General features: G+C 42.6%; 1 protein-coding gene across 5 annotated transcripts in view; it reads left to right on the top strand.

Annotated features, from left to right (window-relative positions):
• Positions 1-12161, top strand: part of mid2 (midline 2) — a 192220-nt gene that overhangs the window by 65940 nt on the left and 114119 nt on the right. The window contains exon 1 of one of the 5 annotated variants that reach the window (XM_033030587.1): positions 7448-7712. The exons of 1 other annotated variant lie outside the window; for it this stretch is intronic. The gene's annotated coding sequence lies outside the window, so the exon portion shown is untranslated. Of the gene's footprint in view, positions 1-7447; positions 7713-7805; positions 7828-8845; positions 8869-12161 lie in introns of those variants that run through there. 3 more of the 5 variants (XM_033030583.1, XM_033030585.1, XM_033030586.1) reach the window with 3 other exon arrangements.

Genomic DNA, 12161 nt, shown 5'->3' with positions numbered 1-12161 from the left:
GTGGAAACAGGCCCTTTGGCCCAAGTTGCCCATGCCAACCAACATGCCCCCTCTAAACTAGTCCCACCAGCCTGCTTTTAGAAACATAGAAACATAGAAAATAGGTGCAGGAGTAGGCCATTCAGCCCTTCCAGCCTGCACCGCCATTCAATATGATCATGGCTGATCATCCAACTCAGTATCCTGTACCTGCCTTCTTTCCATACCCCCGATCCCTTTAGCCACAAGGGCCACATCTAACTCCCTCTTAAATATAGCCAATGAACTGGCCTCAACTACCTTCTGTGGCAGAGAATTCCAGAGATTCGCCACTCTCTGTGTGAAAAATGTTTTCCTCATCTCGGTCCTGAAAGATTTCCCCTTTATCCTTAAACTGTGACCCCTTGTTCTGGACTTCCCCAACATCGGGAACAATCTTCTTGCATCTAGCCTGTCCAACCCCTTAAGAATTTTGTACGTTTCTATAAGATCCCCCCTCAATCTTCTAAATTCTAGTGAGTACAAGCCGAATCTATCCAGTCTTTCTTTTGGCCCATATCCCTCTAAACCTACCTGTCGAAGCGTTTCTTAAACGTTGCAATAGTACCTGCCTCAACTCCCTCCGCAGGCAGCTTGTTCCATACACCAACCACCCTTTGTGTAAAAACGTTAATCCTCTGGTTCCTGTTAAATCTTTCCCCCCCACCCACCTTAAAACTATGTCCTCTGGTTCTCGATTCCCTTATTCTGGACAAAAGACTCTGTGTTTACCCAATCTTTTCATTTCATGATTTTGTACACTTGTCCCAATACTTCTGGTAATTACATCGCTAAATAAAATTAAAAATATATATCAATACATTTGGAATAATATTAATTTTGTTACATTGTCTTAGATTCACTTCTTCCATCATGTGGGACTCCTTGTCTGCTGGGAGGTAACCTGACTGTAAATACTTGGACTTTGCAAACACTGCAAGGAGCATGTATTAACAGACAAGTCTTCATTTCTCCAATATAAAGAAACCTTTCCTCCATTTAGTGATTGAACTGAAATCAGGTTGAAGAAGGAACAACGTCATCAGATCATGTAATAATATGTTAGCATCCCAGATACATTCTACACCATAGCCATGCTGATGTGGTTGCGATAATGGGAACACAGAACCACGCCACAAAACTTGGACACATATCAAGAACTGTAGGCAGTCTAATGTCCATTCTCAAAAATATAAATGGTGCCATTGAACCCATTGAACCCATTGGGACACAGCTAACTGGGATATTTAAGCAGCTAGTGTTTTTCTGGAAATGTGCTTCAAACCCTTTAGCGTCTAATTAAAGTAGATTGATGGAAAAGGATAGAACAACAGATACACACAATTAATTGGTAATGTATTTACTTCTGCATCAGATGATTGTGGGAACAAAATCCACTTGCAAGATTCAGCATTAAGTTCCAGGCTGTGCGGTACCTAGGAAAGGCTGAGGTGTTAGAAGTGTTGTCTTTCAACGAGACATTAAACTAAGGTTATCACTGTTCCTTGAGGAGGACATAAAAGGTCTCTTGGTATTACTTCAAGGGAAGTAATACAAAAAGGGACAGTGGAGTTACTTTTGATGTGCTGGTTAATATGTATTTCTCAATCCATATTCGGAAACCAAATCATCCGGTCACTCACATTTCGACTTTGTTGGAAATTGGCTGTCAAAATATGATGAGTTGCTGCATTGCATTTTGTAAATGATACATACTGCAGTTTAGCAGAGGTGAGGGAATGAATAATTAGGGGACTTTGTCTTGGATGGTGCTCGGGTTTTGTGTGTCTTGGGAATGGCATTCATCCAGGCAGCAGTGGCGGACTGGCCAGGGTGTCACCTTGCCCGATGGCAAGTGGGCCCCTGATGAAGTGGGGCCCCCTTTGTCTCCTGGCAACCAATATTTTTAGACCCAGTCCACCACTGCCAGGCAGTATACAATTCACTCCTTATTTCTGCTATTCTGATATGGAAAGGGTTTGGGGATAATCTGCTCTAGTAGACACAACATCATATTCATATTACATTCTGGTCAATGGTCACCCTCTGTTTGTTGATGTTGGCAGACCCAGCTATCAAATATAAAGGGTATGCAGTTAGGCTAATTCTTGTGGGGCATAGTTGGTTGCCTGACACTTGTGCATTAATTGCCATCAATTGGCCTATGCCCACAATAGTGTTCAGATGGGAGGAAAACATCTGCCATCTTTTCTACCTTTAGAAGATGAGATCTACATTCACCAGGACCAACAAAGCTGAGACTTAATGAAGTAATTTTGAACTGTTGTTATTCAGGAGTTTAATCATGGTGTATACATTGTAGTATGTGCTAAGATAACATAAATAATAGTATGATATTGCCCAGATATTCTGTTCTAACCTCAATCGTAGGGTAAATATTGATCAGGACAATGGGAATAGTTCTGTAATAATTGTGAACCATTGAGAGTCACTCAATGACTCTTGACTCATTGATTCATGATTATTGATTCTTGACAATGCAATAATCTTTCCCTATTTATTATGTTGGGGAGTTACCTGGGTTGTTTATGCTCATGACTCTCCTGAGATCTGAATCTACTGACTCCGTGGCAAGACTGCCCTCTGTTAAGCCACAAAGCAGTGAAATAGTGCAGCACAGTAGCACAGCGAATGAATTGCTGCCTTACAGCGCCAGAGGCTCGGGTTCAATCCTGACTACTGGTGCTGTCTGTACGGAGTTTGTACATTCTCCCTATAATCACATGGGTTATCTCCGGGTGTTCCAGTTTCCTCCCACACCCCAAAGACATAGAGGTTTGTAGGTCAATTGGCTTCGGTAAAATTGTAAATTGTCCCTAGTGTGTAGAATAGTGCTAATGTAAGTGATGATCACTGGTCAGCACGGACTCGGTGGGCCGAAGGGCCTGTTTCCATGCAGTATATCTAAAGTCTAAAGTGAAAACATTTTTAATTTAGTGGTCATAATATTATAAATAAAATGTATTTTATTTTATCTATGAAATCTTACACATCCTATAATAATACATTTTTTTGGGAGGGAGGGTTGAGGTATTTTTAATTATTTGAAAACTTTGTTTACTTTATTATGTTCTCTATTGAGTATTGTGTTTGCAGACCTGTTATGCTGCTGCAAGTAAGTATTTCATTGTTCGGTTTCAGTAGATATCACAATTAATCACTCTCGCCTCTTGACTTCATTAATTGAAAATCATGTTGAAATGTTCTGAGGTCACGAGACTCTGTATATAAATGTGTCAGTTCCTTTTTACCAACTGAGAGAGAACTCTGTGATGAAGGTGTGATGTGTAATTGAATGACCGTTAAATCTGAGAACCAGAATGATCATTTAAACCAAGTCTTGTAAGAAAAATAACCCGTTGCAGATTGTAGCTTAGAGCTTCATGTGCACAGAATTACAAATACATTGCCATCTTCAGGCATAACAAAACATTTTGGAATGCAGATAATAGTTGTCTTATGTGTAACACAGCCTAATTAGTATCCTACTCTGTCTAAACCATTGTTAGCTATGTTTTATCTGTGGTGTAATGCTTTGAACTCTTCTCGTTTTCCTGTGCACAATTCCTGTGATCCGTTTACGATACTGCATGAAACACCAATATTTGTGTTCTGAAGAAGGGTCTCGACCCGAAACATCACCTATTCCTTTTCTCCAGAGATGCTGTCTGACCCGCTGAGTTACTCCAGCTTTTTGTGTCTATCTTCAGTTTAAACCAGCATCTGCAGTTCTTTTCTACACAATATTTATGTTATCCTGCGTATAACAGCTACAGTCCAAGTGCTTGGCCAGATGAAATATCCACAGACCTGTGGGCTATACTTATTGTAACTCAATTGATCCCTTTGAAAATCTCATCACATGCTTCCCTATGGCTACTTCCTTAAATTCCATTAAGAGTAACCTTAATAAAACAAAATCAAGCAGTGTAATGCTGGATATTGAAAGACTGTAGGCTTTTAAGGATGAGGCACATAATTTGAGCACAAAAAATAGCATAAGATTTTATTTACAATATTATAGCCACTAAATTAAAAGAATGCAGCTCAAAATTAATGTCCAGGTTCCTGCTCTCAACAGGGCTGTTATGGTCGATCATTATGGAATAGAATTGCAGCCAAGATCATCACTTATCTATTGGTCACCTATTCCTTCGCTCCATAGATGCTGCTTCACCCGCTGAGTTTCTCCAGCATTTTTGACTACCATCATTTATCTATTAATCACCAGAAATGCAGCTCAAATATGCTCATGATGCTCTCTTTTTCAATTCACTGTAAAATGGTGACAGACATAAAATATGTCAGTTGGCTTTCCCTAGATGTTGTGTCAAGCCCTGGCCATCCATTATATACTGACACTGGTCTAGCATTGATGCAGTACCACACTCACTTGAACACGTCACCAAACGTAATATCTTCCAAATGATCCCATGGCTCTATTTACAGAACAACAGGGTGTTTTCTCATGTTTTAACCAGCAGTTGTCTCACAACCAACACTGGGGAAGATGCAGATACACCACATCCTATTCTGCTGTTTATAGGATCATGCTGCATACAAAGCTGTTCACACATGTCGGGAAATTGGGGCTTAGTCATGTTTTTAGTCCATTAAAGGGATGCTGCATTTACTGTAAGCACCTGGTCAGGTGCCTTGAAAAATATCAGGAAGTAGGTGACTGTTGCCATCAAACATAAAGGTTAAGTCAGTGCCATAAAGAACCTCTCTTCAGGGAAGTTGTGGAGTCGTTTCAGCAAGGTTGCAGTGGAGTTGAGCAAAAACACAGTGAAGGTGAGGACACATATCTTTGGTGTGTATTTACTGTTCAAATGCTCTGCCTCAAGTACCGCAAAAGCTATGGGTTCATCACACCGCTGGAGATTTAAGCTTGTGTCTGCTGCAAATTAAACGCTGCAGGAGGTAATGGGGCACCCCACAATGCCGACTGAGAAATTAAAGCTGAGGCTGACAGAGGCAGAGAATAATATATTCACAGAACAGTAGCAATACATTGACCCTTTAAATCCTGCTCTTTTCCTGTCTGCTATGAAATGTGTTCTCATTTTTTTTCTACTATAGGTCACACGTTCAACAGCCAATTTCTGTTGGGAAATGTAGAAATGATTGCTATGCACCGGATAATATGATTAGGCACGCATATGACAGAAGGCAAATTCAGATGCATTCTGGCGAATTGTATATGCACCCTGCACGAATTGCACCCTGACCAATTTCCTATGGTTACTCATCAACATGGAAGTGATCGCTGCAGTTATAAAAAATGTACAAAATTGTTTTTATGCACAAACCGTAAAACCCAAATGTAAATGGGTTCAATTTCTAGATAACAGTCTGTATGATAATATTGCACAGGAATTTATTGACTGCAGAAATATTTTGCAGGGTCTCCATTCTTAGCAGATTCAATCCTGGTACATATTCTACAATTGCTTGTTTTATCTTATGGTGTGAAACTTATGACTTCCTGTATTTAACTTGAATTCATCAATTTTCTCAAGTGAAATCATCAAGTCGAGTTTATTGCCAGATGCACAAGTAAGGTGAGGTATAGATACAATGAAAATCTTGCTTGCAGCTGCAACATAGACATATAAACTCAAACAACACATAAAAACATAAATTATACATAAATCGCACAGAAATTCTACAAATCAGTGAAAAGAGAAATACAACAAAACAACATGAATTAGTATAGAACACAACTAGAAATCAAGTCCATGGTGGTGCAAGTGGTCAGTTCACGAACATGATGGTGGTGGGGAAAGTACCTGTTCCTGAACCTGGTGGTGTGGAACATCAGGCATCTGATGGCTGAGTCCACCACTTTCTGCAGCCTCTTGTATTCCTGTATATTACCAGCTCATGATGCAACTGGCCAGGATACTTTCTACAGTTCAACTGTAGAGATTTGTAGCAGTAGTCGGTGAAATGCGAAATCGCTTCAAACTTCCAAGAAAGCAGTTGCTTGCACCCCTTCTTCATGATTATATCTATGTGCCAGGCCCAGGACAGATCATCCAAGATGGTAAGCCCAAGAATTTAATGCTGCTAGCACTCTCTATTGCTGACCCACCAGTGAAAACTGGCACATGGTCTCCAACCTCCCTTTTCAGAAGTCAACAATGAGTTGCTTGGTTACGTTAAAGGAGAGCTGGTTGTTGCAGCAGCACGCAACCAGGTATTCTATCTCTCTCTTGTAGGTTTACTCATCACCAACAGTGATTCGGCCAACAGCAGTGGTGTTGTCGGTGAATTTGTAGATGGCATTGGAGCTTTGCTTAGCCACAGTCATTGGTGTAAAAAGAGTATAGTAGAGGGTTAAGCACGTAGCTTTGAAGTGCATGTGTTGATGATTAGTGAAGAAACGATCTTGTTACCAATCCTAACCACTAAATGAGGTTTGCTGATGAGGAAGTTGAAGATCCACAGAGGTACAGAAGTCCAGTTCTTGAAGTTTGGTGATGATTTGCAGGGTATAATTGTGCTGAAGGCCAAGCTGCAGTTGATGAACAGCCTGACATATGCATTCCTGTTATCCAGATGGTCAAAGTAGAGTGGAGAGCCAGTGAGATTCCCCCGAAGAAGCAAACTTATCCAAGTACAGTCGTGGAGGCTCACGGAACTGCAGATGCTGGTTTACCACACAAAAAAGGCACAGTGCTGGAGTAACTCAGCAGCTCAAGCACCATCTCTAGAGAACATTAATATGTGACATTTCGGATTGAGACCATCTGAGCACAGTTGAGAGGACGCAAGGAATTGCAGATGCTGGTTTACCAAAATATGGCACAAAGTGCTGGTCTCAGCAGGTCAAGCAACATCTCTGGAGAACATGGATGGGTGACATTTCAGATTGGAACCCTTCCTAAGTTTTTCTGAGTATAGTTATTAGCCATTCTAGTAAACTTGCTTTTTAAACTCCGCAAAGAGTTTGCGTTTTAACAAACTCTTCAATAGTTGGAAGCGTTTTTGCCACTCATATGCCACTGGACATTTGTAAATAAATAATAATATTCCACTGGAGACCAGGAAATTCCAAATTAACCACGAATTAAACGCTAACCTATTCCAAAGCTACTATCTTAGCCATCGAATACTCCTTATCTCACCCTCCCCTTACTGATTCATCCCGCTGCAATATGTAAACAGCATTGCTAGAGTGAACTAGTGTCAGAAATCGTTGCTGGCTTTGGAAATCATGGGGATTACAAACGCGGGGTTGGGGACAGGAATGGTTCAGCATTGCCAGCTTGGTATTCAATGGATACATTCTATTAAGTGAGTGAGGCGGTGGTCTAGAGCAACTAACAAGTGGTTTATTGTGGCTTTCCCCCACTAAATGCGCGAGGATAAAGGAAATAGCCCTTATCAGCAGGGTTCCAGTGCGCCGCCGAATCTCGCAGCTCGCTGAGCTGCCTTTGTGCCAGCGAGATAAAGTGGGAGGAGCTGCCTTCCTGTAATTGTGTCGTTTCACAAGTTGGATATTCCGATTCCAGCTCTCAGTGTGCCGCTGTAAGGACCCGGAGCGGCCGCCTTGCTGCTCCCAGCTTCTTTAACGCATTCTTCTGCTGTTCATTTCTGACTTTCGGTCTTATTGCTGCCACTTCTCCAAGATGACAGGGCAGTCGGCTGCATACCTGAGTCAGCTGGTAAGTAACCCCTCCCACCGGGGGTCGGCTTGAGTACCAGGTTATCCTTCTAGTGTGTGAAACAGCTTTCTATTTTTTCGCGAGGGGTGAGAGAAACACGTTGATTGCGTGTGGGGTAAGAGACCGATAAAGGATCAGAAATTGTTGCTTGAGCTCAGTGTAAAACAAGTGTAGCCTCTCAGATGGTACCTTGATCTCCAGACGTGATTCACACGCTCCTTGCTTTCATTGTCGGTTTATATTTGCAATTATAGTTCGATAGATTATTTAAGTAAACGATTTGCTGGCTCAGTGTGCAGGTATAAACTGTGAACCGAAGAGAAAGAGGGAGGGAGAGACGCCAGCAAGGGTAAATAAACCATATATTTGATCCTACTTCTACTTTAGAAACTTACGGTTCTGTGCCATACTTATTTAGTCAGTACTCTCATGAGATTGGTATGCCGGTTGGAATATCACGTATGCCTCCTTGAAGTTCGGCGTCATCCCCACCCGTCCCCTATTCTTATCCATTCTTCAATAGATGCTTAAGCCACGCACAATGAAGCTCAATGGAAACATATGACTGCAGTCAGTTAATTATAGACACTATTCTGCTTGGATAATTGTGAGTAGCTGCAACGTTGGGAACCAGTGGCTCCCAGGTCTTGCTGAGATTGCAGCGAGCTCCGTGCACTGGTAATGTCAATGTTTCTAGACACGGGCCGCGGTGCAAATTAGTGTGTATATGTTGGACGCGGGGTGAGGAGAGGTAGCCACATGGAATCGTTATAAGAAAGTGCGTGCTTTGGAGGAGAAACAAATGTTTGTGGGAAATACTGGGATTTTGAACGTTTTTTTTTAGGGATAAACGTGTCTCAGACATGTCTTGCACCAGCCAGGCTAAGGGTCGCCGGCTGCATCTGGCTTTAACAGTGCAATGACTCACTGCAGAATGTGTGCGCTGATCAAAATGTGTCTGCGGTTTACTTTACAAAAACATAATACTTCTTCTGAAAACATCTGGAGATATGCCATTTTAAAAATATTTTAAACTCCTGTAACCACCCCCTCCCTCCTCCAATTCCCTGTGCTGATAACAGCCAGAGATATTTGCCTCGCCCTCTTTTCAAAGTCATGCGAAGTGCTTGGCATTATTCCGGCTATCGTGTTCAAGGTAACTGATATTATTGTTTCGTTTACCGTACTCGTGTGGAATGTTGCAGCAATAGTCTAGCAACTCAATTCAACTTTTCTCACCATTTCAACCCCGAGGCCAGTTTTGTATTCTCACTGGAGCACTATAGGCGTTCGTGGCAGGAAATGCATTACATTGTTTATGTGGGTTAAATGCAGAACACACGCAGGTCAGCAAAGTGTCGCAAGGAAGGACACAAAGTGCTGGAGCAACTGAGCGGGTCTCAACTCGAAACCGACGGTGCAGGAAGGATCTGACTGGGCTCCCTCGCCGATCCATGTTCTCCAGAGATGGTGCCTGAGTTACTCCAGCATTTTGCGTCCAGCAGCTACAGTCCCTTGTTTCTCTAAAGTGTCACAAGGCACGGCTAAAAAAAAAAAAAAAACGTTAATGTAGGAATTAATCTGGACTGAAGTTATGGAGGTTTAAACAAATTCCTGGTGTATTAATTACCATGAAGCCACTGATTTGAAGCATTAGCGCTATTTCTCTCCACGGATGCTGTCCGACCTACTGAGTATCCCGGCCTTTAATTCATGTAAGACTTGTATAAGGGTTGCAACAGACCAACGCAACCCATAAATTATTGTGCCCCAGTCCACCCGATCTTCACTGGCAGCCACACTGGGTGCCCCTGACTACCGATGAGGTCGACAACCTGATCCATTATGGTTTACTCTTTGCCCGCTTGCTGCTGATGTTACAAATGGTTCATTCAACCCAAGCCAAGGTGAGGGCAAAGGTCTTATAGAGGTATATAAGGTGTATAAAGTCATGAGGGGAATGGAGATGGTCAATGTGCAGAGTCTCTAACCCAGAGTAGGGTATCGGGAACCGGAGGACAGGGGTTTAAGGTGAGAGTAACCTGAGGGGCAACTTTTTATCTCAGGGTATAATGGGTAAATAGGACAAAGTTACCAGAGATAATTATGGGGTATTAGTTGGGCCACATTTGGAGTATTGTGTACAGTTCTGGTCTCACCATTACAGGAAGGATGTGCAGACTTTGAGGAGGGGGCAGAGGAGGTTTACCAGAATACTGCCTGGATTAGAGGGTTTTGGCTGCAGAGAGCAGTTGGATTTTTTTCCTCTGGAACGCTTGAGGTCGAGGGGAGACTTCATAGAAGTATATAAAGTTATGAGAGGGATAGATAAGGTAGACAGTCAGAATCTTCTTTTCCCCCAGGGTGGAAATGTCCAACACTAGTGAGCATAACTATAAGGTGAGAGGGGGAAATTTTAACGGAGATGTGTAGGGCAAGTACACAGAAAGCGATGGGTGCCTGGAATGCATTGCCAGGGTTGGTGGTGGGGGCAGATATGAAGGTGGCATTAAAGAGGCTTTTAGACAGGCACATGGAAGTGCAGAGAATTGAGGGATATGGATCATGTCCAGGCAGAAGAGATCAGTTTAACAAGGCATCATATTCAGAACAAACATTGTGGGCCAAAGGGCCTGTTCCTGTGCTGTACTTTTCTATGCTCTATAATTGAGGCAAGTCCTACAACAACATTTAAAAGGCACTTGGACAGGTAAGAAAGGTTTAGAGGGATATGAGCCAAAAGTGGGCAAATGGGACTAGCTTAGATGGGCATCTTGTTTGACATGGATGACTTGAGCCAATGTGCCTGTTTTCGTGCTGTATGACTATGACTCCAACTGATGCACATTTAATATGGGCTGCATGGATGGCCAAAGTAGATATTGGAGGCATAGATTAAGCATCACAGCAATTACAGTGTAATAAGAACTGTGCCAATCACTTCCGAGTTGACTGTGCCTGAACCCCTCTGTCAGTGGATCACCAGCTTCCTGACAGACAGGAAGCAGCATGTGATGCTGGGCAAGCACATCTCGGATCCGCAAACCCTCAGCATAGGAGCACCGCAAGGCTGCGTACTCTCCCCTCTCCTCTACTCTCTCTACACCAATGACTGCACCTCCACAGACATCTCTGTCAAGCTTCTCAAGTTTGCGGATGACACAACCCTGATTGGACTGTTCCAGGATGGGGAGGAATCGTCCAAACAGCAGAGAAGGTTATTGGCTGCAACCTTCCCTCCATTGATGAACTGTACACTGCAAGGGCCAGGAAGCGAGCGGGCAAGATCATCTCTGACCCCTCTCACCCTGGGCACAAACTCTTTGAATCACTTCCCTCTGGAAGGCGACTCCGGACTGTCAAAACTGCCACAGCCTGACATAAAAACAGTTTTATCCACGAGTAGTTGCTCTACTCAACAGCCAAAAATCTGTGGCCTCCCTTTGATCTGGTATTTTGTTGGTTCACATGCTTGATCAATGGAGTTTTACCATAAATGTTTTATTATTATTAATGTTTAGTGTTTTCAGAGTCATTCGTAGCTGTCACTGTATGTCATGTTGTTACTTGTGGGCGGAGCACCAAGGCAAATTCCTTGTATGTGAATACTTGGCCAATAAACTTACTTACTTACTTAAATCATTATTGAGGCATCCAATGTGGATGGATGACAGAGACGTCAGCAGCCAAATGGGCCTTTAGAGCATATAAATAGCTCGTAGGAGAGCGTTAAATGATTGACTGGGAACTTTGGTCATGTCTTGGTTCCAGATGCTTCTCATTCATGTGGGCTAGCAGAGCCCAGGTACAAATCCTTATCTCTGCTGCGCAAGGCACCCCCAGCTGGAACAACTGTAATTTCAAGGTGAGAGGTTGATGTTTTGAGGAGATCTGAGAGTAAGAGGTTTTTTTTCATGCTGGGATTTGAATCTAGAATGCTTTGCCTGAGGAGGTGATGGAGGCAAGTACTCTCAAAATATTTATGAAGTAACTAGATGACCACTTGAATTGACGAGGCATAGAAGCTACGAATTTAATGTCTGTAAATGGGTTTGGTATAGGTTTGTACAATAGTATGTGTTTCAGTGCTGTATGATACCAACTTAATGCCTCTACAATTGACTGAGAGATTGGAAAAAGAAATCAAATGTGCCAAATTTCACATTTGATGTTTGATACTGAAGCCAATGAAATTTTTGGAACTATATTGGATCTCATTGAAACATATAAGATTGTTAAGGGCTTGGACACGCTAGAGGCAGGAAACATGTTCCCGATGTTGGAGTCCAGAACCAGGGGCCACAGTTTACGAATAAGGAGTAAGCCATTTAGAATGGAGACGAGGAGAAACTTTTTCTCACAGAGAGTGGTGAGTTTGTGGAGTTCTCTGCCTCAGAGGGCGGTGGAGGCAGGTTCTCTGGATGCTTTCAAGAGAGACCTAGATAGGGC

This window comes from Amblyraja radiata, chromosome 12 (genome assembly GCF_010909765.2).
Source record: "Amblyraja radiata isolate CabotCenter1 chromosome 12, sAmbRad1.1.pri, whole genome shotgun sequence".
Classification (NCBI taxonomy): Eukaryota; Metazoa; Chordata; class Chondrichthyes; order Rajiformes; family Rajidae; genus Amblyraja; species Amblyraja radiata.
The sequence above is the reverse complement of the archived record's forward strand: the minus strand, read 5'-3'. Positions and strand labels throughout refer to the sequence as shown.